This window comes from Periplaneta americana, chromosome 1, assembly GCF_040183065.1.
Source record: "Periplaneta americana isolate PAMFEO1 chromosome 1, P.americana_PAMFEO1_priV1, whole genome shotgun sequence".
NCBI classification, from domain to species: domain Eukaryota; kingdom Metazoa; phylum Arthropoda; class Insecta; order Blattodea; family Blattidae; genus Periplaneta; species Periplaneta americana.
The window spans coordinates 159,190,706-159,217,854 of record NC_091117.1 but is presented as its reverse complement, the minus strand read 5'-3'; positions in this window follow the sequence as shown (position 1 = coordinate 159,217,854).

Sequence of the window (27,149 nt, the reverse complement as noted above, 5' to 3'; positions counted from 1 at the left end):
GTGAGCTTCATACGAAAGGTTTACTTTTTGAACAGAAAATAGGCATGCTGTGTCGAAACAACTATTATAATGTAGTAAACAATACAAAACCTTCACCTCTTAAACTTCGAATGAACAGAGATTCCTTCACATGACGTCTTTCATTTTGCATACGAACCTGAAGAGGGTCTAGGAAGTTTCGTCACAAATGTTTCGTTACCAGCCAGTTTAGTCACTGGCTGTTCGTCACAATGAAAATTTGGTCACAATACCTGTTCGTCACCATAATAAGTTAGTTACAAGTATTTTTTCGTAACATGTGACATGTTTAAAATGACTACTTCGTCACAGTACTACTTGCTGCTAATATGATTGAATGAATATTGTTATCTTAAAAATCTTATTAATTGTATTATGTTTACATTATATAAAGTAAAAAATTCCCTGCTACGTTATGTCAAAGAGATCGTAAGTATCCCAATATATTATCGTTATCTTTGTACTCCCCATATTTTTCAACAATTCTCAACGTATTTCTTTTTTTTCTTCCATGGAGATATGCCACTTGCCATTTTTTCTATTTCCACGTTGATTTCTGCCGTCTCTCTCTCTGAAGGAGTGCCAGAAGATGACAAAGTCAGGGGTGCGCTTTTCCTATTTAAAGGTTAAGTCGCCTATGCCAAGCTTCACAGGTGTTTCTTGTTCTTGGTAATTCCATTAAGGTTCTATCATAGCAGTTCCATATTATCTGTGGAAAAGGGTTTGTTGTCTCCCACTATCGCGTCTTCGACCTCTAATGAAATTGTCTTCCTCATAGTCGAAAATTGGGAGCAGTTTTTCCTCAGTTACCTCTCGCAGCTGGTCAAATGCAAGTGTTACATCGTCTACGGGAACAAATGTTAAGGCAATAAGGGAATGAAAGTGAACTAGAAGTTCACTGTTTTCTTCCCTCTGTAGTCTTCATTGATTCTTTCAAGCTGTATACGGCTCCAGAATGCTTGGAGAAGATGAAAGAAACATCCAACAATCGTTGACTGTTCCAATGGCACTCAAAATTGCAGATTCGTAATCAACCGAAATTAAAGCCGGAATTAATGTTTTATTAAGTCGAGTAACAATTTCTTCTTTTACTTTTTCAAATATAATCCGTAATTCGTAATGTGTTACGAATCGTCCGGTAACGAAATTGTAATGTATTATGCATAGTCCTAGTGACGAAAAATTTGTGGCGACTGATCCGGATCCCACCTGAAGGTACATCAATAAAGTAAACTTCTATATCCTGTGTTCCTTAAACCTTTGGCCACATCTAGGCAATGTTTTGATGTCTCAACTTCGTTCCTTACTTTTCGGAGACATGTATAATATTAAGAAAATTCAAAATGGCATTCGTAGAAAATTAACGATGACATAAATTGTGAATCTCACTACATTTTGTTAGAGGTCATTACCAAACCACTAGGACCTACTCGTTTCGTAATTGGCAATCAGGTGGATTCTGTTCTTGCACCCTTCGAATCTGTTACGTCCATTTTTATTATGATAATTATTCGTGAATATTTAACAACGAATAACTGACACGAAACATTTAAAGTCAAATGGAAAATTAATCTCAGCTATGTAGTTGCTAGTTTTAGAGTAAGTTTGCTATTTTTGTTTTGCATGTCTATTAATTCTATCTGCTTTAAAATTACGTAGGAACCTTTCTTTAACCCTCTGTACATGAACAATTTCCAACTTTACGGGACGTCTTCCTTCCGCCTGCCTCCATCGTTTCCTTTCATTTTACATCACTCTGTTCATTACCATCTATAGCTCAGAGTACCAACAATATCTAGATCTTTCTCAATGCCTTCGTTCGCGTTTGGTATCTAAAAGAAAATGAAAAGACTTGTGTAAGCTGTTATTTTCTTTTCTGACATATCTGTACTCCTCATCTTCTGCACGTTGAGTATAGCTTCGTGCTTTTGAATGAAATGCCATTTAATTTATACTCCCTTAACATGGCATACATTCATTCTATAATGAAATATAGATTAATATTGTGGAGCAATTCATCTGAAGTTGAAGATATACTTGTTTTACATAATAAATCTCTAAGGGTATTGACCGGTGTGCATAAAAGGACATCATATAAAAATATCTTCCAAAATTTAGAAATATTAACCTTACCATGTAAATACATTCTTTCCCCAAAATTTTGTTTGTTAAAAACGAAGACACATTTAGTACCAATCAAAATACTCATAATTTTAATACACGGCATTAATCAAACCTCCATCTACCCTATGTTAGTTTAAACTGTTATAAAATAATGTTCACTATTCATGTATTACGATTTTCAATGCACTGCGTAATTATCTTAAAGCACTGAAGGGCCAAGAGAAAATGTTAAGAACAACTAATACTCTAGATCAGCGATGTCAGAAAGGGACTAAACGGAGCGGAGCGCTCCATTAGACTGGTTGCGTGCTCCGGTGTTTCCACAGACATAAACAAGTTCAAGTTCCGATCTAGCTCCACAACAGGTATTGGAGCTTACAACTCTGACACTACTGCTCTAGATCATATATACCCAGATTGATCGGCGTTATAGGCTTTGACGATAATAACTTTTGTTAGGTTTACTATGCTGCCATCTAGTTGTTACATAAGGAGTCACGTCATAACTCCTATTTGAATTGCATCAGTGACTGTACTACCATCTCGTGTCCGTTTACGGTGGACGGGTGGCGATCCTGGCGGTTGTTCTCTTCAAAATGCAACCGATTTTAACACAGGAATGAACAATCTATATGTGATCTGGGCTAATACTTTATCCTGAACTGATGAATTGTTTATGCGCGTAAATTTAATTAATCTACTTACCATGTATTGAATACTTTTCTGTAGCTCAACTGATGAATTATTTATGCTTGTGAAATGGTACAATGGAAACAGAAGTGAAATCCGTTCATAGTGGTCTTTTACGCAGTCCGTCGCTACCTTAAAGGGGTGGTCACTATCTGAGTCGAATGACACAGAATTGGCAAGATCTGTATCAGGAGATGGGAAATTACTTGAACCATATCTAGAGCATAATATCTTAAGTATTCCTGGGATGAATAATCCTCTCATAGGTATGCAATTTTCCGAAATATGGTCAGAACGAAGGGAGATCCCATTCACCGCCGTCGTGCGTATAGGCTTACGCATGAACATACTTTTAATGTTTTCCTCGTATTGTGTAAACCTGTACTTGTTTTATGGAACGACGAAATCAGTCTTCTTCTTGTCAGCATCATAATGAATTACTTAGCTTTAGAAAATGTATGTAAAGATTAATTTTTTAGTCCTACAGAATCATCTGTGATGGTTACACAGATAACAAATGGTAACCATAACATGTAATTCTGTAGGACCAAAAAATTAATCTCTACATAGATTATTCGCCTAACAGTGCATCCTACTGTAGGAGTCCCGGCCGCCAAGTCACTCAAATGAGTGCGCTCCTTGTGTGATGACTTGTTAACTTAATATACAGAGTGGTCCATATAAAGTGTTACAACTTAATATCTCTTAAATGAATAGATAAACCCGAATGCTTTGTCTTCTGTGTTTTATTGGGTGAAAGAATCTTCCAAACTGTGATATGGGCAATATTTCCTCGGGGGCGCCGGGATGCATCTTCAGATTTTTGAATGAAACCATGGAATTTTTTAAAAGTATTTTTGTTCCCCTCAATAAACTGGACAAATTTTATTGAAACATTTTTTAAAATAAATTGTTGAGTAGTTACAGGGTATTTTCATCCAAGTATACAGTAGTAGAAAAGATTACAAAATTAATAAGGAAATCAGTTAATACCTGGGTATTTACTTTAGGCTACATTATGTCATTAAGTGCTCAAGTAGTCTCCATTAACATCTAAGCACTTGGTGATTCTTGTGGAAAGGTTTTCTCTAGCTTTTAACAACATACAGGAGCTAATAGTGCGACAAGCTTCAATTATTCGACGTTTCATATCCTCTTTTATTGTACATGGTGTAAATATGACTTTTTGTTTATGTACCCCTCCCCCAAAATAGTCCAATGGTGTTATATCGGGTTAGCGAGGTGGCCATGCATCAGGTCCAGCACGCCCAATCCACTTGTCACCAAATTTATTATTTAATAGTTCACGTGTACGTATTGCGAAATGTAGTGGTGCTCCATCCTGCTGATACCACATTTCTCTTCTCGAATTCAAGGGAATGTTTTCCAAGAGAGAAGATAATTCATGGTTGAGAAAATGGCAATATGAGTCAGCAGTAACTGTGCCTTCAAAGTAGTAAGGACCGATGACAAAGTTACCAAGGATTCCACACCAAACATTCAGTGACCAACGATACTGAAAGGGCACATTTCTAATCCATTGAGGGGTTTCAGGTGCCCAATAATGCATATTATGCCTATTAACGTGTCCAGTGTTTAAGAATGTCGTTTCATCTAAAAATAATAAGCTTGCGAAGAATAAACCATTCTCTGCAATAGCATTACGTGGCCACTCACAAAAAACAACTCGAAGCTGAAAATCTCTTTGTGTGAGGTCTTGATGCATACACATATGATCAGGATGGCAAAGGTGATGGCTCAGAATCCGCTGCACTGAAGTACGGCTAATCCCACTGTCTTTGGCCAATTCACGTTGTCGTTTCTGTGGATTTACTTCTACAGCGGCAAGAATATTGATAGAATTTTCATCATTCACTTTTGATTTCGCTCTCGAGCGATTCTTGTTCTTCAAACTTCCATTGTTACGCAGCCATGTTTCCAGTCGTTTTAATTTCATATGAGACATTTGCATCCCATGTCTCTCTCATTGAACACTACAGATGCAATTCTATAGTTTCTCCTGCATTCACCTAGCACTAACATCATGCTTATTTTCACATCATAAACCGCCATATTTCCTGAATTTAGAAGAGCCACACTAAACAATCAACATGACCGGCCACATATTTTGAGATTTGAGGTGACTTAGAAATCATGACCGGCCACATATTTTGAGATTTGAGGTGACTTAGAAATCGTAATATTGAAATAAATGGAACTGACATTTTTAGAAGAGATTTACTATATGTTTAGATGTCAATTAAGGTTATTTTAAGCAATTAATAAAATTATGTAAACTTATAGCATGGTTTATTAGTATGTATCGGATATGTCTCGTTTCAAACAACATATACCGTTTCAGAATTTCAGTATAGAAAAAAATGTTTTAAACAAAAGATGCTTAATTTGTTTAGGACAATCAAAACATCTAAAAGTTATATTATCATGTTCCATTTAAAATTCTAAGATTACGCCCCCGGAACCCCATTTTTAGACACGCTGTAATGTTGTCCATGAGACTATCATGAAGGCCCCCTCCTCCGAAAACTGTAGGAATAGTCAGCATTTAGTTATATTGATCCATGTAAGAGATTCATTTAGTGTTCTGTCCGAGGGCAGGTTTTTCACTGCAAACCCAGCTTTCTCCACTCCCTCCTATTTTCTGCCTTCCTTTTTCTTTCCTCATATGATGAAATCAAATTGTTGATTCTTAGTAAGTTCATACATAATATATACTGTTTGTTGGTTGAGTGGAAGAAAAGGCCTTACGGCCTTAACTCTGCCAGCTAAAATAAATTCATCATCATCATCATCATTATTATTATTATTATTATTATTATTATTATTATTATTATTATTTATCTTAATGTCGTCTATGTATCATCTGACATCTTCTTCTGCCCCGAAGTCTTCTCCCATTCACCATTCCTTCCATTGCATCCTTCAGTAGCCAGTTTCTTCTCAGCCTGTGACCCAAACAATTCCTTTTTCTCTATCTGATCAGTTTCAGCATCATTCTTTCTTCATCCACTCTTTCCAACACAAGTTCATTTCTTATTCTGTCTGTCCATTTCACACGCTCCATTTTTCTCCATATCCAATTTCAAATTCTTCCATTCGTTTCTCTTCATTTCATCGTAATGTCCATGTTTCTGCCCCATACAATGCCACACTCCACACAAAGCACTTCACTAGTCTCTTCCTTAGTTCTTTTTCTGAAGGTCCGCAGAAGATGCTCCTTTTTCTATTAAAAGCTTCCTTGGCCATTGCTATCCTCCTTTTAACTTCCTGACCGCAGCTCATGTTACTGCTTATAGTACATCCCAAGTATTTGAAGTTGTTCACTTGCTCTACTGTCTCATTTAGAATTCATAAGTTTACTTTCTTTATTTTTCTTGCGACAGCGCTGGTCTTCTATGCCCAAGGTTGCGGGTTCGATCCCGGGCGAGGTCGATGGCATTTAAGTGTGCTTATATGCGACAGGCTTATGTCAGTAGATTTACTGGCATGTAAAAGAACTCCTGCGGGACAAAATTCCGGCACATCCGGCGACGCTGATATAACCTCTGCAGTTGCGAGCGTCGTTAAATAAAACATGACATTTTGCGACAACCATGGTCTTCATCTTTTTTGCAACAAATATGTATTGTTCATCTTTTACAATAGACACTATCAGTTCTTGAAATTAATTACCTACAGACATTAGGGATTGCCCGAACTCAAACGCTTTCAAGTCCAAAGTGAAAAATAGTGTCCCATGTTATAACATAATTCATAATTGTAACTAGTTTATCACGTAATCATATAATTTAATTCGTCGCCTAATTTAAGTAGATATTCAAGTTCTACATTGTTCTGGCTTATGCATATTGTCCGCTTTCATTTTGTCTTAGGTATACAATTTTATTTTATTAATACTCATATTCTACTTTTATGTATTTTCTTTCTTTCCATTCTCTGGTTAAGTGGAAGAGAAGGAATAAATGAAACATTATTATTATTATTATTATTATTATTATTATTATTATTAATTTATTTTTATATACTAGTAAGCTTTAGGTTACGTACTGCGTGTATAATTATGTGGTTTATCAATATTAATTTTCTTTGCTTTTCTTTATATTATTATATGAGTATATTACTGAATACAAATCTATGCACTTTTAACATTTTAACGGTAACAAATTTATATTCCCGTAAGCTTAGATCGACTTTCTCAGAAATTTTCCACCCCAAATGATCTTTTCAACTTATATTTAAGTGAAAAGGACTCTCACTTTGAGAGAGGAACAGAGATTAAGAGTGTTTGAGATAAGATTCTTAGGAAAATATTTAGGGCTAAGAGGGATGAAGTTACAGCAGAATGGAGAAAGTTACAAAACGCAGAACGTATTCTTCACCTGGCATAATTAGGAACATTAAATCCAGACGTTTGAGATGGGCAGGGCATGTAGCACGTATGGGCGAATCCAGAAATGCATATAAAGTGTTAGTTGGGAGGACGGAGGGAAAAAGACCTTTGGGGAGGCCGAGACGTAGATGGGAGAATAATATGAAAATGGATTTGAGGGAGGTGGGATATGATAATAGAGAGTGGATTAATCTTGTACAGGATAGGGACCGATGGCGAGCTTATGTGAGGGCGGCAATGAACCTTCGGGTTCCTTAAAAGATATTTGTAAGTAAGTGAAAATGATAACCAGGCAATAAGATCATATTGAAACTGTATTGGAGTAGTGGTTTAATGAAAATAGAAATATAAACCGAAAACTTCCAAGAAAACCTCCCTCGCAATATTTTATTTCTTATTAAAAGTATTTGATCAATATGTGATTTACGTAAAATGGTTTAATTAGTTGTGATGACGTCAGTCAATCCTATGTTAAGATTCTTTTGCAGGTTTGTCGGAATTGAACCCAGATTTCTTTGTTGAATCTGCAGTTCAATGACCTAGGTTGAGCAACATATGGTATGTTTCATATCATCTATGTTTTATTTCATTCCTTGCCTTGTACTGCTTGGACAGCCCGTAACTGTAGTATGTTCTGTGCTCAATATCGGGACGCGGCATTATTTTCGTGTCCCATATTGCGTGAATTATGTGCAGCAAGTCTCGCATCTTGCACGAAAATCGAGTGTCTCACAAGGTCGTGTGTTTCTCTGACCAATCAGGCTTCAGGTTGGGATAGGTAGTGGCGGTAAGAAAAGGATCTCTGCGCTGCCCACATCAAGCGTCGGGACGCCTACGATGCGCCGTCGTGCGATTTAATTTAGCCAATATTGTGGAACGTCAATGCAGCAGAGACCAGTGTTATAGCACCTTTGTCCGCCCACGAGGAAATGAGCAAGCCACAGAATCTGATTCAGCTTTCATGAATTTCGAGAGCGACTAAAGAACTGACGTGGATGGAGACTTAAAATTCTCGAGATTCAATTCTAATGATATTACGATGGCTGAGAACCAGACTGTTCTAAGTCCAACTTTTTATAAGAAAGACATCTGTGTTTCATTGTGTTCCAGTTCTTCTCTGCATATATGAATCAAACAAAATTATAAATATTTCTCTCCATAAGGTTGTTATGAAGCTATTCCGAATTGTTTCATGAAGCTTTGAATGTCAGATGCTTAAAATAGCTCTTCTGAAAAAAAATAGTGAAATGGATTTGGAACAGTCTGGATCTGGGCCATCGAATAATACACTTCGGATTTTTAGGCCCTTAAATTAAACTTTTATGCATCTAAATTATATTCTAAAATTGTCAAAATTGGCTTTAGGTACCTAAAAATACAATATCAGGCAGCTGAAAGTACGATTTTGTGTAGGTACTTAAAATATATTTGTATACACTGGAACTACAGTAACTATAGAAATATAATTAATTAGTGACCGCTAAGTAATATGGTATATGTAACAAAAATAGTGAAACATTATTATGTTTAGAAACTTAATTTTCGTTACCTATGTCTTAAATTAAGAATAATAATTATTAATGCATTCATTGGTCTCATTGCTCTATGGCTTCCCAAAATGGTATCATTCTTAAATTTCTTGTTGAATGGAGCGGAACTTATAAATTACAGAATCTGTTAATAGAAGACAATTTCAATATGTATTATAAAGCACTCAGTTGTTATATTAAGAAATAATTTTTATGGTGTTCAAGATTCTTGAACGAAACTTGAGTAGAGAACGTTATTATGTATTTCATAATATATATTTAGGCATATCAAAATCAAAATTTGTCATATTCCACATTTTTATATGAATTAAAAAATTGTGAGTTTATTTGTGTCAAATGGCTGGCCCGATTTGGGCGAGAGTGAATAAATAAATAAATAAATAAATAAATAAATAAATAAATAAATAAATAAATAAATAACTAAATAACTAAATAAATAAATAAATAAATAAATAAATAAATAAATAAATAAATAAATAAATAAATAAATAAATAAATAAATAAATAAATAAATAAATAAATAAATAAATAAACAAATAAATAAGCGAGCAAGCAAGCATTATAATTATGTTTTTTAATTTACGAATGAATTTACAATTATTAACACATTAATAATAATTGACCTTGTAAAACATAACGAGGTTTTCTCTAAATTTTTATATTGTGAAACTTTGTCTTGTCTTAGACAGAACCATTTTATAAGCGGAAAAAAAATTTTCCAATGATACCGAAGTAAGAGGTGCTTATCTGAATCTAGCAACATTTACCATGCTGATTTTTTTAGGGGTAAGTATATCCCCTGCATTATTCTCTCCATTCAGTATATTCCTACTGTCTGCTCAAGTGGTCAACAAAACCAATCCCTTTTTAGGAATTTCTTCATTCCTACAACCAAACTACTCGTATTAGAAGGTCTTTGAACCTAACCCACGCCTTGATATTGAAAACGTCGTCTTTCACGAAAAAATTTAAAACACATTTAAAAATAGAGGTAGGTATTTTTATAGTCTAAAACCTTAAAATAGGTCACAACGGGTAAACGTAGCATTTTAGACGCCACAAAACCCCTTCCAACGTCCATATTTCATATAAAAACTTAATCTCTTGAGTCCCGAGAGTATAGTATACTATACTTCGTATATAATTATGATTTATGTGCATTATAATATACCTGCATTTGTTCCCGAACTGTAACTTGCAGAATTTTTTCATCATGTTTCCTCATGTCAGTGACTTTTTTAGGTGTAAAATTATATTAAACTTTAAAAATAAAACAACAAATGTCTCAGAACTCAGGAATTTAAAGATATTTAACTAGTTTTAAGTTATACCTATATAAAAAGATTGAAATCCTAAAATCTTGTGAACTGAGTTATCTTCCAGGCAATATTTTTCTCATACTTAATGACATTTGTTTCCTCTAAAGAAGAAAGATTTTAAAATAATATCTTTCTGTTTATCCAAACGATCGTTTCTGACAAATAAACATTGATGACTTCCCAGCATGAGAATAAAATTAATACAAATTAATTTGAAATAAAATGGCTATTAATTTGCCGATGAACATCGGCGTAGCTCAGGCGGTAGTGCATTTACCTGCTGATTCGGAGCTGCGCTCAGACATGACTTATTCCAGCTTTGGTTGATTTTCTGGTTGGGTTTATTCCGAGGTTTTCCTCAAATACAAGGAGAATATCATATAATTTGTGGCAAATTCTCAGCCTCGCCTCGCTAAATACCATCTCGCCATCACCAATTCCATTGACTCTAAATAACCTATTAGTTGATCTAGCGTCGTTAAATAATCACAATTTATCAACAAAGTATTATATACAATAATTTCTGGACAATAATAATTGCTGAAAGTAGGCCTCGTAACAATAGGTAACCATGTTAAAATGGTCCAATATGTTAAACCACCTACTGTCAAAAGTGAACAGCTTTCATTTTTTCACCCACATTATTTCGTTTACACCATTCAGTGACACTGTAAGCTATGTTATAATTATAGCTGCCATGATTTTTCAGGTAATAACCCTGAAGTTACTCTACCTACAGCTTTTTAAATTTCTTCCGGTTCACTCCCTACGTTATCTGAAGCATTACTCATTTTGAAATAGCTATTACACAAAACGTTTTCCAATTTCGTGTTAATAACATACCACTTCCAGTTGTTCAAAGAGTTGACAAACGATGCATGTGTTAATTTTAACAATGGCTGTATAAAAACACTCATAGTGTATGCGATACGTGTTAAAAGTGATTTTTTTTTTTTTGGCAGCTTTGCTGTACTCGGCCTAGCGATCTCATATCGCTAATATCCCTACACAAAAAATTGAATGCCACTTTTAACGTTTGTAACAATTTATCCTTTCCAACATTGGCAATTCTGAAAGATCATTCTAGAAACAGAAAGAAAATAATGAAAGAAAATAAAGAAATAAATTAAAGAGGATGAAAACATTAAAGTCCAAAAGAAAGATAAAAATAGAAAGATACAGAAAGAACCAAAAGAAAAAGAGACTGACAGAGAATTCTGGAACATAAAATAATAGATATAGGCCTAAAGAGAGGAATAGGTAATAAAATAAAAAGTGAAAGAAATACGAATACAAGTTAAGATGTACAGAAAGAAGAAAGAGTGAAGCAGGAAAAAGAATGTGGAAGACATAAAACCACTAAATTATAATAATGTTGTATGTACGTGATGTCTTTTTAAATGCTGCTGCCACTACTAACACTACCACTATTACCACTACCACTACTACTACTACCACTAGCACTACCACCACCACTACTATCACTAGCACTACCACTACTACCACCACTACCACTATCACTACTACAACTACAACTATCACTACCACTACAACTACCACTACTACTACTACTACTACTACTACTAATAATAATAATAATAATCATCATCATCCAAATCAAGTTCTTAATCAAGTGAAAATACGTAGGTACGTATGGTGACTTTATACATATCGCCTGTACTGTTGTAAGGTCATTAGGTAATAAATATATTATTACTTAAGAAAATAAAATATTTTTATTTGTAATATCATTAGCAAAAGGTTTACAATTTTTACTATAGAGTTCAAAATTTTAATAATAATAATAATAATAATGGTTTATTTTAACTGGCAGAGTTAAGGCCATTCGGCCTTCTCTTCCACTCAACCAGTATGATAAAAAATTACTACAATGTTATGAATATAACATAATTAATACAATACAATACAATACAATTCAAAGCAATACAATACTACAAATACAAGACAATATAATACATAATTAATATAATACAATGACAATTCTTTTCGTCTTCACAACACCAGTAAAATAATTATGTAATAATAATAATAATAATAATAATAATAATAGTAATGATAGTCATATCTAAATTAAATTAAATTATTAAGCTCGATCACAAGTATAATTTCAATTTGACTGCGCCCGTAAGAAATCGTTTAGCCTTTTCTTGAAAGTGGTTATTGTCTGGCAGCCCCTAATCTTCTGAGGTAGAGAATTCCATTCACGGGGAACTGAGACAGTAAAAGAGGATCTACATCTGGACATTGTAGAAACAGGTGTGAAAATTTAATGAAGAAAATAGTTTTACTTATTCCGTCAACCAGATTTATTTTTGTGAAATTATTCGTAGTTTTTAATTTTTGCCAAATTATCAGGAGCAGAAGAACACCCAGATCGAAAATCTAAAGCAGTGGCCGTCAGCACTTGCTGAACTGGGTAAAGGGTAAGCGGAGCGACATGATTTGCCCCGTCTGCAGCAGGAAGAGGTAGAGAGCATACCCGCCAGCAGCCACGAATGCACGCTGATGCTGTAAGAGACCTGCGGGTAAGAGACGCTAGCCCGAGAGTGCAGTGAGTTGACGACCGCTGATCTAAATTGTGAAAATGTAATGAATTAAAAATTTCCTAAAGAGCTCCTGAAATCATTGCACAGGAATCTGTTGGAACATGATGACATAAATTTGCTTTGTGCATCTATAATATTACAGATCCTGAAGTTGTACTACAATGATATATTATTATTTCTGCCTCATTAGTACAAAATGAAGTGTTATAAGTAAATTGTAATAAAATAATAAGCGTTATACTGGATATTAGACCCACAATTGCATAGTTGTAATTTAAATCAACATGTCACTATAAAAAGTACACCAACATCTTTGACATAACCAGACCTATTACTTTGAATTTTCTCTCAAAAGGAGTTGAATTTAATGAATGTGCCTTAATTAACGTAGCGAAAATCTTACGTTTTGAAACCTATTTATTTATATAACGGGTGTCCACAGTCAGGTATATCAGAACGCGTTTTGCTGCCTGCTAAGCGTTGATCTGATCATAAGCAAACATTTTTCTTCCACCATGTTAATAATGTCAAAACAAGTGCTTTTACAAATTTTGAATACTATAACGCAATTACGAGGGCTATAAAAATAAGTTTCCCTGGGGCCGTTTACAGAAAGAAAACACAATTTCATGGAAAGATTTATTGGAACAGATGCAGCAATTGTTGAGATATTATTCAACATATTCCCCACCGGAATTGAGATATTTGTCATATCGTGGGATCAACTTTCGTAGCCCTGTGTAGTAGAAGTCTGCTGCCTGGGATCGGAACCAGCGTGTGACAGCCGTCTGCACCTCTCTGTCGATCCCAATGGGGAATATGTTGAAAAATAGCTCAATAGTTGTATCTGTTCCAATAATTTTTTTCAACGAAAGGTTGTTTCGCTGTGAAAATAAATCCAAGCTTTCATATTACAGTTTTGCTGTACTGTTACCGAAGAACAACAACCAACTATGAAAAAAGAGTTTCGTTGTAAACGTGCAATTTTTCTCTACTGTTACTGAAATAATAACAGTGAAAATATGTAATTGAGAAAAGAGTATTTCATTGTAAAAATAAACACAAGCCGTTATGTTACAGATTTTCTACAGTTACTGAAGTAATAACCGTGGAATGTAGCAGAGAAGAGAGTATTACATTATACAAATAAACTAAAGCTGTTATTTTTTAGTTTTACTTTACTACTACTGAAGTGATAACAGCGAACACTTTGAGACAAAAGCGTGTTCCTTGGAAAGAAATTCAAGTTTTTCTCTCTTATTACTGGTGACAACAGCGTACTGTAACAATGAATGACAGTACATTATAAAAGTATGTTATAATACATATCGTCGTTGTTCCTGCAATAACTCCTATGTGCAAAATATAAATTCTTTCAGGAGGAAGGAAAAACACATTTATTCATCCTATAGAAGCCGTACATAGGAGACTGTGAATTATTACATTTTCGAAACAAAGATATAATTACATGTAGAAGATTTTATTATTTGCTGTATCATATTATTACAATAACACATTATTTGCAGCACACGTCTACACACATACTCCCAATTACTCTATGTACCTTTTTTGTTACTTGGTCAATCTCCCCTTCAGTATTTCCCTACATTTCATTTGCTATTCTCTATTTGTTCATTAATCCTAATATATATAATATTATATACTACTTTCACACCCCCCTTATCCTCTAACTACTATTCACTAAAATCTCAATTTCAATTTTTCTCTATAAATTATCATATTGAATTATTTGCCTATTTGTTATTTGACCTTTTATTCAATTACTGTTCCAACATTCAAATGTTAGTACTAATTTTATGCTGTCACTTGTTCATTTCTCTAAACCCTTTCTCACTATTTTCACTCATTCCTATTTGCTCTCACTTTCACTTTCTCACTATTCTGCTTACACCTAATCCATTGTCACTATTCTCACTTCCTATAAATACTTATATTTTATTTTACACATCTGCTTATACACTTTCTCTCTCCCGTATACTTCTCGATCTTTTCCAGTTTCACTTTACTTGCACTTTTTGATCACAACCCCACTTTTTTTCTACACATATCAAATATCTCTGCTAAATCCTCAACTGTCGCAAATTCTGACCTTTCTTTACTGTTCCTCTCTGCCTTATTTCTGACTTTGTCTTTCTTTCTATTTATTTCTTCTTCTATTCCTCTTTTATTTCCCCCCCACGCTTTCACTTTCACATACTCGATTTCCACTTACACTTGCACCCTTATTCTTTAAACTACTTTCTTCCCTATCACTTCCTGACTCTTGGTTTCTCATTTTATCACCCCTCGCCTTTTTTCTAGCGCCCGTGTTCTTTACTTCGAGTTATATAAACTTTGAATGAACTTAGATCCGTACAATGAACAGTAATTGTACTATAATTTCAGTGTCATATGATCTGATAAGAGGAAAGAAAGATTTTAGCGAAGAAGTGTTATTTAACATGATGAAGTTTGACATGCTGTAGCGGTGAACTTTTCTATACTCTGGTTTAGGTGTTTGTTATGAGTTTCAAAGCTAATGAAAATCTCTGAACAGTCCTGCATTTAATCTCTGAAAGAGGAGCTTGTGATGCCAGATTGTGAAACCACCAGGACATGGCCTGTGTTAACTCTTGAATGGTCATGATCCTCAGAAGCTCAAAGCTTTGATGAACCAAACGCAAAGGAAAGCATTATGAAGTGTTCCTTGTTCCTGCATAAACATCTAGACTTTCCTCTGGAGAGAAAGTTATACATATGAGAAATTCCAGATTTAGAAATAAAAGTTCCTGCTTAATTAATCTTTAATAAAATTTACGTAATCTGCATTACACTACATGGGTCTGTTTCAGCGACATATTATAAACTTGATTAATCGAAATTTCCTTTGTCTTTTAACAATATATTTTGTCCCTGTTGTTTTACAGGAAAGGAATCGATCAATTAGTCTGTTTAACTAAGTTTATGGCTTCTAGTGGCTGGCTCGTGTTTACTGTTGTTGATAATCATACGTTCTTATGACTGTAATGTGTTAACATCCTAAAATTTTTAGTCTATTATGCTTTAATAATAACAGGAAAATTAAAAAATCTAATAATTATATTTGCATTACTTTTCATAACTCACCAACAGTTAAGACAAATTGTAGTTGACATATATTCTACATTTGTTATTCTGGTAATTTACATATTCCATATATGTGAAAACTTATGAATGAAAACTATTAATGTAAATTACTTCATATATTAATTAATTTAATCATTAATGCTGCAAAGTCTTTCAGAATTGAAAATAAACTTAATTATTATTATTATTATTATTATTATTATATGAAAAATTAAAATAGCTATTAAAATGGATTTGAGGGAGGTGGGGTATGATGATAAAGACTGGATTAATCTTACACAGGATATGGACCGCTGGCGGGCTTATGTGAGGGCGGCAATGAACCTTCGGGTTCCTTAAAAGCCATTTGTAAGTAAGTAAATATAAGAAACGTATAATGCAGATAATGGAGGGAAGAGCTTGAAACATTAGGCTACACATAACAGAAATCAGCATCATCTTGCTAGAGAACAATATATCGATATGTATGGCAACGTCTCTAAGAGAAACACCGACAATTCTAAAAAATTCAGTTCTCAGTCAATAAAAGATACATATTATTCTTATCGGCGGGCACTTAGAGAGAATTCTGACCATAACTACCCTCCCTGGTAAACAAGACTAGTGCTGATAACCAAAAATGCCACACTATTCTAAGATACGTAAAATATAACACAAATTGCAAACGGTATGAATAAAGAAATTAATTCGGAAAACGTAATAAAATATGAAAATAACAACGTGCTACATGCCCTGCCCATCTCAGACGTCTGGACTTCATGTTCCTCATTATGTCAGGTGAAGAATACAATGCGTGCAGTTCTGCGTTGTGTAACTTCCTCCATTCTCCTGTAACGCCATTCCTCTTAGCCCCAAATATTTTCCTAAGAACCTTATTCTCAAACACCGTTAATCTGTGTACCTATCAGAAAGTGAGAGTCAAAGTTTCACAACCATACAGAACAACCGGTAATATAAGTATTTTACAGATTCTAACTTTCAGATTTTTGACAACAGACTAGATGACAAAAGCTTCTTAACCGAATAGTAACAGGCATTTCCCATATTTATTCTGTGTTTTATTTCCTCCCGAGTGACATTTATATTTGTTACTGTTGCTCCAAGATATTTGAATTTTTCCACCTCTTCGAAGGATGTCTCCAATTTTTATAGTTCCATGTCGTACACTATTCTGGTCACAAGACATAATCACATATTTAGTCTTTTCGGGATTTACTTCCAACCCTATCGCTTTACTTGCTTCAAGTAGAATTTCCGTGTTCTCCCTAATCGTTTGTGGATTTTCTCCTAACATATTCACGTCATCGGCATAGACAGGCCGCTAAGTAACCTAAATAAATTTAGTGTGAAATAGTAACTATGTTGCCGTTACTTTTCGAGTGTCCTAGTAATTTGAGACCGTGTTTATGGTTAGTTCATTTTTCCGCACCCCCCTAGCCTATATACCAGGAGTGACAAATGACAAAAAGCCAACCACTGTTTCAATCCAACAAACCAACCACAGTTTCAGTCCTGTAAAGGGCGTAGACATATTATGTAAAACGAGGATGGTTATTGGACTTTGACGAGACGAGCTTCTAGCCCAGGTTGGGCAAGGTAAAGCGATATAAACATATAGGAGTTACAATTTTCCGTGGACATATATTATACGAATGAAGTATTCATCTGGCTTTTATTCGTGAATGCACGAGCACGCAGCATTTGAATTATTTTCTCTAGACCATGATGTCAATTGATGCCCATAGGAGCAAGCGCGCGCTTTAGAGCCCAGGAGAGCCTAAGCGCTTTACAGCGGAAAGGAAAGAGACAGACGAATGGGGTAGTATATGCCGCTTGGTCGAGCTATATACAGGGATGGCCAGCACTGATTCAATGGTTAAAGGGAAGAGAACTTATTAAAACTGTACCCATGTTAATTTTTAGATTTGTCTGAGAAGTATAAGTGCATTGTAAGAATGTAAGTTTTAATTTTAATACTCATTTTTCGCAAGTTTGCTTTTTTATTCAAAAGGAATATTTTCTCAACTTTTTTACAGAAAAGTGAAATTTTCAGATATGTTTGTTTAGTAGCCTTACAGGTACTAAAACAATGTTTTCGTAAATCTAATATATCGTAAATACGTAATACTGAAGATAGTGTATTAAAATTTTTGAAAATATTCGCATGGAATATGTTTTTAAGGAATTGAATTAACAAAGCAAATACTGTTACATCACAAACAAAAGATGTGTGCCTATGTGTTGGTAAAACGTCAGCTCTATAGCTTCAGCAGATTTCGAGATAATTTAATATTCTGATAGCAGAAAGTTGCGCACCAATATCACCTAAAAGCATAATGCGATAAGAGTTTTATTATGTAATATTAGTTAGGGTACAGTTAAAACATATACCTAGACAACTTTGCTTTGTACTATAATATTGTTTTGATTACATTTATAAGGCTAAAGATACCATCAATATCAATTTCAACTTGTCATATCATATTCAGTGTCTTTCTTTGGGATAACACACTCTTTATGAATGATGTGTTTAATTCACTTAGTACAGTATAGTTGTAGTTATTATGGAATTTGTGTGAATATTCCTTCTTTACTCATTATTATGTTATTAACGTTTAAAACACAACTGCAGTATTAGGCTAAGAAATAGGTGTTAGTACTTTTGTTTTACAGACAATATAGAAAATATCAAACAGAAAGAAGCCATATAAAAATAACGACATAAAATTTCACGTTCCGTTTGAAGTTTGTGCACCACTGTTTTCTTAATCCAACAGGCTGCTTATTCCTCCTAGCATACCTAGCGCTTAATGCCCGCGCACGACGTCAAGGTCAGAAAAATGAGCTTGCTTTGACATCACTGCTCTAGACGATGGATTGCCAAACGAGTGAATAATTGGAATACTTTACAAAACCATCGAATGAAACGGTAGTCGGTACCTATCGAATAATTTGATGGTTTTCACTCGATAGAGCCCATCACTAATGTGACATCCTAATAATTCTCCATCGTCATTCATTACGAATGAAATGTGGGTCCACAGCCTGTGTTCATTCCGGATAGTCTCTGAGGGTGCTACTCATAGACATTTCGCTAGCCGGCGCTACGAGCGTGCTAAACTAGCCTCGACTATCGACTGATTACTTGTACAGGATTCATATCATATCATATCGCTAATACTGGTTTATGAATACGAAAAACGTTAATTCGCTGATCATCCACCGGAAGCCCGCGCTAAGAATGTCTATGAATATGACCCTGACTGACGAACTAAGAGCTCTCGCTTCTCGATACTAACGACATCTATGATTCGCTCAGAGAGTCGGAGCGGGTCTAAAAAATAATAAACAATCAACATTTTAAGTAAATTACTCCCAATGGACTATGTAATATGGTACCACATTTTGAATTTATAATTTTTGTTTACTACAAAATGTTTCTTCTAGAAAGTTTTGTAGCTCCGTCAGATGCTGTCCGGCGGGAAATTATGCATTACTGCTTTGTAGAATATTAAATACACTCACGGACGCTGTATTAATCCGTAAGTGTGAGTTCAAATTAATGTAAAATAACGCTACTCCCTCAACATAACCTCAACATAAGCATTATAGCACAGTCTAGTATATACAGTCACGAAGCTCAATACGTAGTAAATATGCATCCATAGATAGTTGCTCACCACTAGGATCGCTAATATCGCCTCATTACAGACAATGCGAAATATTACCGGCACAGTCTATTGTTTCTAGCACCCTCACAACTCAAGCTTCGTGACTGTATATACTAGACTGTGATTATAGTATAAACAGAAATATAAGAAAGAAGAATTGATCATTCAGATAAACAGCAGGAAAATATATCATGATAGGTGTATGTCATGGATTAGGTTCTACATTTTTATTACGTTATTCTTCTCTTATAATTGGTTGAATTTTATTGTTCGTTTTGATGCAGATTTGAACTGAAAATCTTCCAGCTACGAAGTTTCTAATTATGCTTCGTTCGGTTGCGTGTACGTGAATACCCTGTGAAATGTTACGTTTAATGGACCGGTTACTCCATGTCATGTTAACGTTATGTTTGTGTTGTGATTGAAGCCTTACAGCCACAGGATTCTAACTCATGCTGAAGAACCTAATAAACATGCCGTGAATTCTTTCAAATTTGTCCGCAGTGATGTAATGTTGCCCACCTGTCGAGGTCTGGCTATAGAAAATCCCTTATCAATACTATGCGGCAATATAATAATGCGTTTTGTTATACAAGAATCTAATATGTTTTTGCTGTAATTATGTATTTGGGTATTCATTTACTGTATATCAGTGGGATAAACAAAAGCGAGAAGCTAACGAGTTAGAATGACAATAATAATAATAATAATAATAATAATAATAATAATAATAATAATAATATGTATGTGAAAATTCTAAACTTAGTGTTAAAGTACTATTATTACACAAGTTTGGCTTCAGGAAGGGAAAAGGTACGAAAGATGCAATAAAATTGGTCTATTACGAACAATTGACGAAAGATAATTAGAGAAAAATATTAGTAAGTGTATATCGTATTTGTGAACCTATAAAAGACGTTTGACAGAGTGGACTGGAATAAACTGATGGGGATCCTAAAGAAAATTGGCGTGGATTGGAGAGAGAGGACTGTTCAGCAATCTTTATATGAAACGAGTCAAAGTCAGGATAGAAGAAGAAAATGTCAGGCCCTTTATCACCTACCCTATTCAACATCTACTTGGAGGATTTAGTGAAGAACTATTTTCAGATTGGCTATTGAATAGAATAATGTTGTTCATAAAACAGTTTAAAATAAACAAATAAAACTGCACATAGCGGAAGACTTTAACTGGAAGGCATACCTAACGGGAGGAAACCTACATTTTCTCTTATAAATAGTACAAAATTGAATGCATTTGGGGAAACTATTTATTCACAAACTTTGAAAACACATGGGAAGTATAGGCCTAAGTTCAAGAATTTTTTCCAAAACCGCAATTCCATTTTCTCCGTCCTAAAACCAAATTAACACTTTTATGATTCGAGAATGCGGAAAGTATTCAGATATAGGTAATAAACATTGAAATAAATAATGAAATATACAGGATGATTCACAATGATTTACTGTCCTTTCGGAGCTTATTTCTGAAGACATTTTGAGTAAAAAAGTCATGTAAACATAGTTCCAATTCTCAATATTTCAGAGCTGCACTAATTTAAAGTTGTTTGTATAATACGTTTTTTCTTTAGTTTGAAGGTAAAAGAATAATACAAATAGAAAATGAACCATTCAGAAGTATCATTTCTTTAATTGGCAAGTATTATCAAGCTAAAAATGTGCTGTGAACTCCATAGTTGCTTCGTACAGACATCTTTTTCTATTTTTTAACCAGAAAATTACATTATTCTTATGCACTTATCACAACACAAATCACACCACTTCCTTCGACTTAATTATTGACAGTTCAATTTTGCATCCTAAATTACAGTCTTGGAGAGTTTACAACATATTTTAAAAAATGTCGCCGTCCGCTTGAGTACACTTGGCCGCACGCTTGTGAACGGCACTCGTCGCTCTACGTAACTGCATACGGCTATCTTTGATTTCCGTATTGCTTGCGCTGGCTGCTGATTGCACGCTGACCAAGATCACGCGTTCACAGCAATGCGTTCCAATAACGAGACGTAACCCTGTAAATATAGAGAATAGGACCTATGTTAATATGACATTTTTTGCTCAGAATGTCTTCGAAAATAAGCTCCGTAAAGGACGGTAAATCCTCGTGAATCACCGAGTAGATGGAACACACAAAAAGAATAAGTAGGCTGTATCTTTAAGGAAATAAAACCTAACAAGTCAGTTATCAAAAGTATAAAGAAATAAGGATGCAATGAAATGAGCAAGTACTCGTAAATAAAGAATTAGATAAATATTTCAGTGAAAAAGAAAGGAAATGGTAAATAGAAATTGAAGAACTATGAAAGCAATCAACCAAAAACGAAATGTTCAATACTTGTGAATTAGTTATTGTATAGGTGAACAAAATAAATGAGCAAGAACAAGAAAATATGCTTATGAAATATAGATAATAAGAAACGAAAAAGGAAAACGTTTTATGTATCTATATAGGTAGTGGGATAATAAGTAATTTGAAACAAATAAACATAGGCCTATGTATCAAGGAATCAAATAAATTAAGAATTAGAATAATTAACTAAATACAAATATAGAAAGATCAATATATACATAATGAAGTGTATATTGACCTTTCTGTAAGCAGTAATAATCGCTGTGCACTGTTACAAATGGTTCGCTGCTACAGCTCATCACTGCGGAAGATCCTATGGGGCAGAAGGCTGTATCATTTCCGATATCTCAATGCGATCCCTTTGCTGATGAAGAGCCTTCAATGAGGCGTGATGGACTTCCAGTCCTATGGACCTAGCAGACGCTGTTGAAACTCTTTGTAATCTGTAAGTCACCATATAGGTCTATGCCATATGATCTATGTATGCAATCTCTAAAATATATTCCACCAGCTGAAAGACACTTGCAGCAGAAGACTAAAATTGTATAATTAGGGACCTCAACATGTTGTTTCATAAATAGATTATTCACGGAAATTAAGTTAGAAATTATTTTTATGTTAAAGCTATGATTACTAGCAGCAAAATTCTTAATTAAAAATATAGTAATATTATTATTATTTGATATTATATTATTGACATTATTCATTCAAATCATCATGAGTCTATAAAGAGCCAATTAATGTAGTCCGTGAAGGTTAAAAATGATGATGGTGGTGATGACGGAGTTGACAGTATGGTTCTCAATAATTTCGATACCTCGACACTGTCGATATCGTTCATTGACAGTATCGAGGGCGATCGATACTTCTGGGAAAAGGACTTTTTCGATTCTTTTCAGTTTTTTGGACTTTTTCTTATCCCTATTTTTTCCTTCCATTGTGTCATTCATTCATTCTTTTTTCTTTATATTTTCTTCCTTTCTTTCTTTCACTCTTTCTTTCTTTGTTTCCCCCTTTCTTTCTCTCTTTCTTTCTTTCTTTCTGTCTTTCTTTTTCTCTCTTTCTTTCTTTCTCTCTTTCTTTCTTTCTTTCTCTCTTTCTCTCTTTCTTTCTTTCTTTCTTTCTCTCTTTCTTTCTCTCTTTCTGTCTTTCTTTCTTTTTCTCTTTCTTTTTCTCTCTTTCTTCCTTTCTCTCTTTCTCTTCCTCTCTTTCTTTCTTTCTCTCTCTCTTTCTTTCTTTCTCTCTTTCTCTCTCTCTTTCTTTTTTCTTTCTTTCTCTCTTTCTCTCTCTTTCTTTCTTTCTTTTGTTCTTTCTCTCTTTCTTTCCTTCTTTCTTTCTTCTCTTTCTTTTTTCTTTCTTTCTTTCTTTCTTTATTCCTTTTTCTTTTTTCTTTCCGTTTCCGCAAGGATTAAACATTTGCTACATTATATTTTGTGGGATCATGCGTTTTATAAAAAAAAATATTGTTTTCCACCATTCCATAATATGTTGTATAAAGAACCGAAAATTCCAATAACCCAATAGTGGGGTTCGGAAATTCCTCAGTAACAGTTCGTAAGAGTAATCACTATATAATTATATTGTAAAAGGTTTTGTATTGTCAATGTCCGCCCAGAATGGTTCCTGTCAGGTATAAGACGTGTAAATTAACTCCAGATGTGTAATTAGAATTGGCAAAGTATGGTACGCTTAAAGAAGACGTGACGAATTAAGCACAAAATATATTATGAAAGTATTGTGTAGAGAGAATCAAACCTAAGGAATCGGCCGTCTCTCAACACTACAGTCTGTCAAGCAGGTCGCCAACTCTCGCGGATAGTACTCTAGACGTCTCAAGACACGACAATACGAAATGCTGTCTTTCGCATAACTAATACATTTTTAATGTAAATGAAGAGAATCTTATATAAATATGAAAGCATTTGTTCAAAGTGTCCTCCATTGTGTTCTGTGCACAATTTACAGCGATGTATGAAGCTCTAGGACACTTTGTACACTCGTAAAGAATGATAATAATGGAGAATAGAATTGTTGGGATGTCACAGGGGAACCGGAGCACCCAAAGAAAACCCAAAAACTAAAAACGAAAGATATAAAAGAAATTGGTAAACTTTGAAAGTGTTCCGCTAGTTCTCAATAAGTGGCACTGTTAAAAAGTGTCAGGGAAAATGAGTATGCAGATTAAAAATAAATTATTATTATTATTGACAATATCAGCGGTTTCCAGCTAAACCGAGTGTTCTTTTACAACCAGTAAAGTCGTATAGAAAGTGAATTTTATAATGCGGGTAGATTTATGTACACTGAAGTTCAAAGATATCTGACCTACGATTTTATGATCGTGTAAGCAAAGTTTCCAACCACGGAATACGTAAGAACCAAAGGTATAACTAATTGACAAACTATGAAGAGTTCCGCCAGTTCTCAATATGTGTCACCATTATTGGGTAGATTAAAAGTAGTGTCAGGTAAAATGATTATGTATATTAAGCATAAATTATTCTCATAATTGAAAATATCAGCGGATTCCAGCTAAAGCAGTGTTGTTTTACAATTAGTAGAGTGGGATGAAAAATTGAATTCTATAATGCGGGTATATTTATCTACGATTGGCAGCTGTGACTATTATCTTCGCCATCTATTTATAGAAGTAATAACTAGATAATCCACACTTACACCAGCAAATTATAGATCACTATAGATTACTAGGGTAAGGTATCTTTGAACGTCAGTCTACGATTTATTTTTATGATTGTGTAAAAGAACTTTCCAACCACGGGATGTCAGAACCAAAGATATAAAAACTGATAAACTTTGAAAGAATTCCGCTAGTTCTCAACAGGTGGCACAATTATTGTTTAATGATGATAATGATAATGTTTTATTTTCGCTGGCAGAGTTAAGGCCATAAGGCCTTCTCTTCCACTCAACCAGCCTTAATCAATACAATACATAAATTTAAATTACAAATATTTACACTGCACTTAAACGGTTCTCCAGCAATATTCTTCACTACACATTTATTTAAATTTAGATAAATCTATAAGGTAAAGTAGTAACTTAATTTATGAGCTAATTTATTTCAATGAATTATAATTAATTTAATATTTGAGATAGCTAGTAAAATGATGAAAATTAATTTAATATAAGCTTACTAGGACTATGTTACAGGGAGAATATATATATATATATATTTCTATTTCTATAATGAGAATATTAATGTAATTGCCATTAGAGGTTTTGTAAATCTATTTAGAGAAATTAATGATAATAATAATGAGAATGGACATGTTAGTTTCATTATAAGTAACAAATATTAATCAGCAATTCATCTGTTAAGTAAGAGCAATTCATCTGTTGGGGCCGTTAAGAAGTGTGAGGGAAAATTATTATGTAGATTAAGCGTAAATTATTCTCATAATAGACAATGTCAGTCGTTTCCAGCTAAACCCAGTGTTGTTTTACAATATTAGTAGTGTGGGATGAAAAATTAAATTATGTAATGCGGGTATTATATTTGACAGTGACTATTATCTTAGCCATCTATTCATAGAAGTAATAACTAGAGAATCCACACTCACATCAGGGACCCATGAAGTCCGATACTGCATCAAAATCCAAGAAGAATTAAAAAAACAACAACAAGTAATCAATCATTATCGATTAGTAGGATCAGATATCTTTAAACGTCAGTGTACACTGATGTTCAAAGACATCTCTCCTCCAATTTTCTGATCGTGTAAGCGAACTTCCTAACCACGGGAAAAGTCAGAACTACATATATAAGACATTGACAAATGTGTTATACATCTACAATAAGTGTTATAGATCTATAATAATTAGCAATAGTATAATATGTACCTGCGTTTTGTATAGAACTATTGGTTTTACTGTTGCATTTTTGAATCTCTGAGAAAGTACCACAGTCCGTTGACAAATTGCATAAATATTTTAAAGAAGGAGAAGTTATTTGAGAACAGCCTTTTATAATTTTACTTGGAAATTCATAATATTTAGACCAATATTTTCTTTTTTAGTAGTTTTATCATAGTGGTATTCTATCTTTTTTTGCTAGTGGACCCCCAAAATACATTTTTTTTTTAACTTTCGTACCTCCAAACTGCATTGCAATTACATAAGAAATAACGAAAACTATGAATGATGCTGTATGCAAAATAAATGATGTTAATTATTATTATTATTATTATTATTATTATTATTATTATTATTTATTATCCTTATAATTGCAGAAAAGTGTATGAAAGGAAATGATTTTCTTATTATTATTGTGATTACGCTATCACTATTATTACTGTTGTCAATGATGTAAGAAGTAGCAGACGCTATTCCGACACAGTAGTGCTGGACGGAAGAGATGTGGCCTCGGGCAACTTCACTGGTTGCGGCTTGCTCTGCAATATATGACAAAGGCAGGCCCTTGCAGATCGTTTCGGAAAGGAAGTTGAGTCCACAAAGCCAGACTCGTCACTCTGTTCATAGTATGGTCGATATTGTACCTTGAATGGACACAAATTCCGCCGCTCTGAAGAATTTTGAGTGCATCTCATTGATTAACATTACAGCAAAGGTTATGCTTAATGTTGTAGACCAGAGAGTGCGAGAGTACCTTAGGTCTGGCATTCATTCTAAGTACTGTATTTCTCTTATTCCCTTTCTTTTTTCATTTTCCGATAAAGGAATTTTTCCATCTACCTCTTCAGTGCTTTACTTTTATGTCATTTTTCCACTTTCATTTTGTCAGACAGATGCATCATTTTCACAATAATTTAAAACTTATTCCTAGCTACTTTCACGATTTTTTCATTTTTCGTACCACCTTATCATCCCAATCTAATTTTTGTTTTGGGTCCAATGTGATATTTGATCTATTTTTAAATCTTTCTTACTTTCTCTTTCTCACTTCATTTTTAATGTTTTGTTTCCTGTTTTCAAGTTGGATCTATCTATCTATCTATCTATCTATCTATCTATCTATCTATCTATCTATCTATCTATCTATCTATCTATCTATCTATCTATCTATCTATCTATCTATCTATCTATCTATCTATCTATCTATCTATCTATCTATCTATCTATCTATCTATCTATCTATCTATCTATCTATCTATCTATCTATCTATCTATCTATCTATCTATCTATCTATCTATCTATCTATATATCTATCTATCTATCTGTCTGTCTGTCTGTCTGTCTGTCTGTCTGTCTGTCTGTCTGTCTGTCTGTCTGTCTGTCTGTCTGTCTGTCTGTCTGTCTGTCTGTCTGTCTGTCTGCCTGCCTG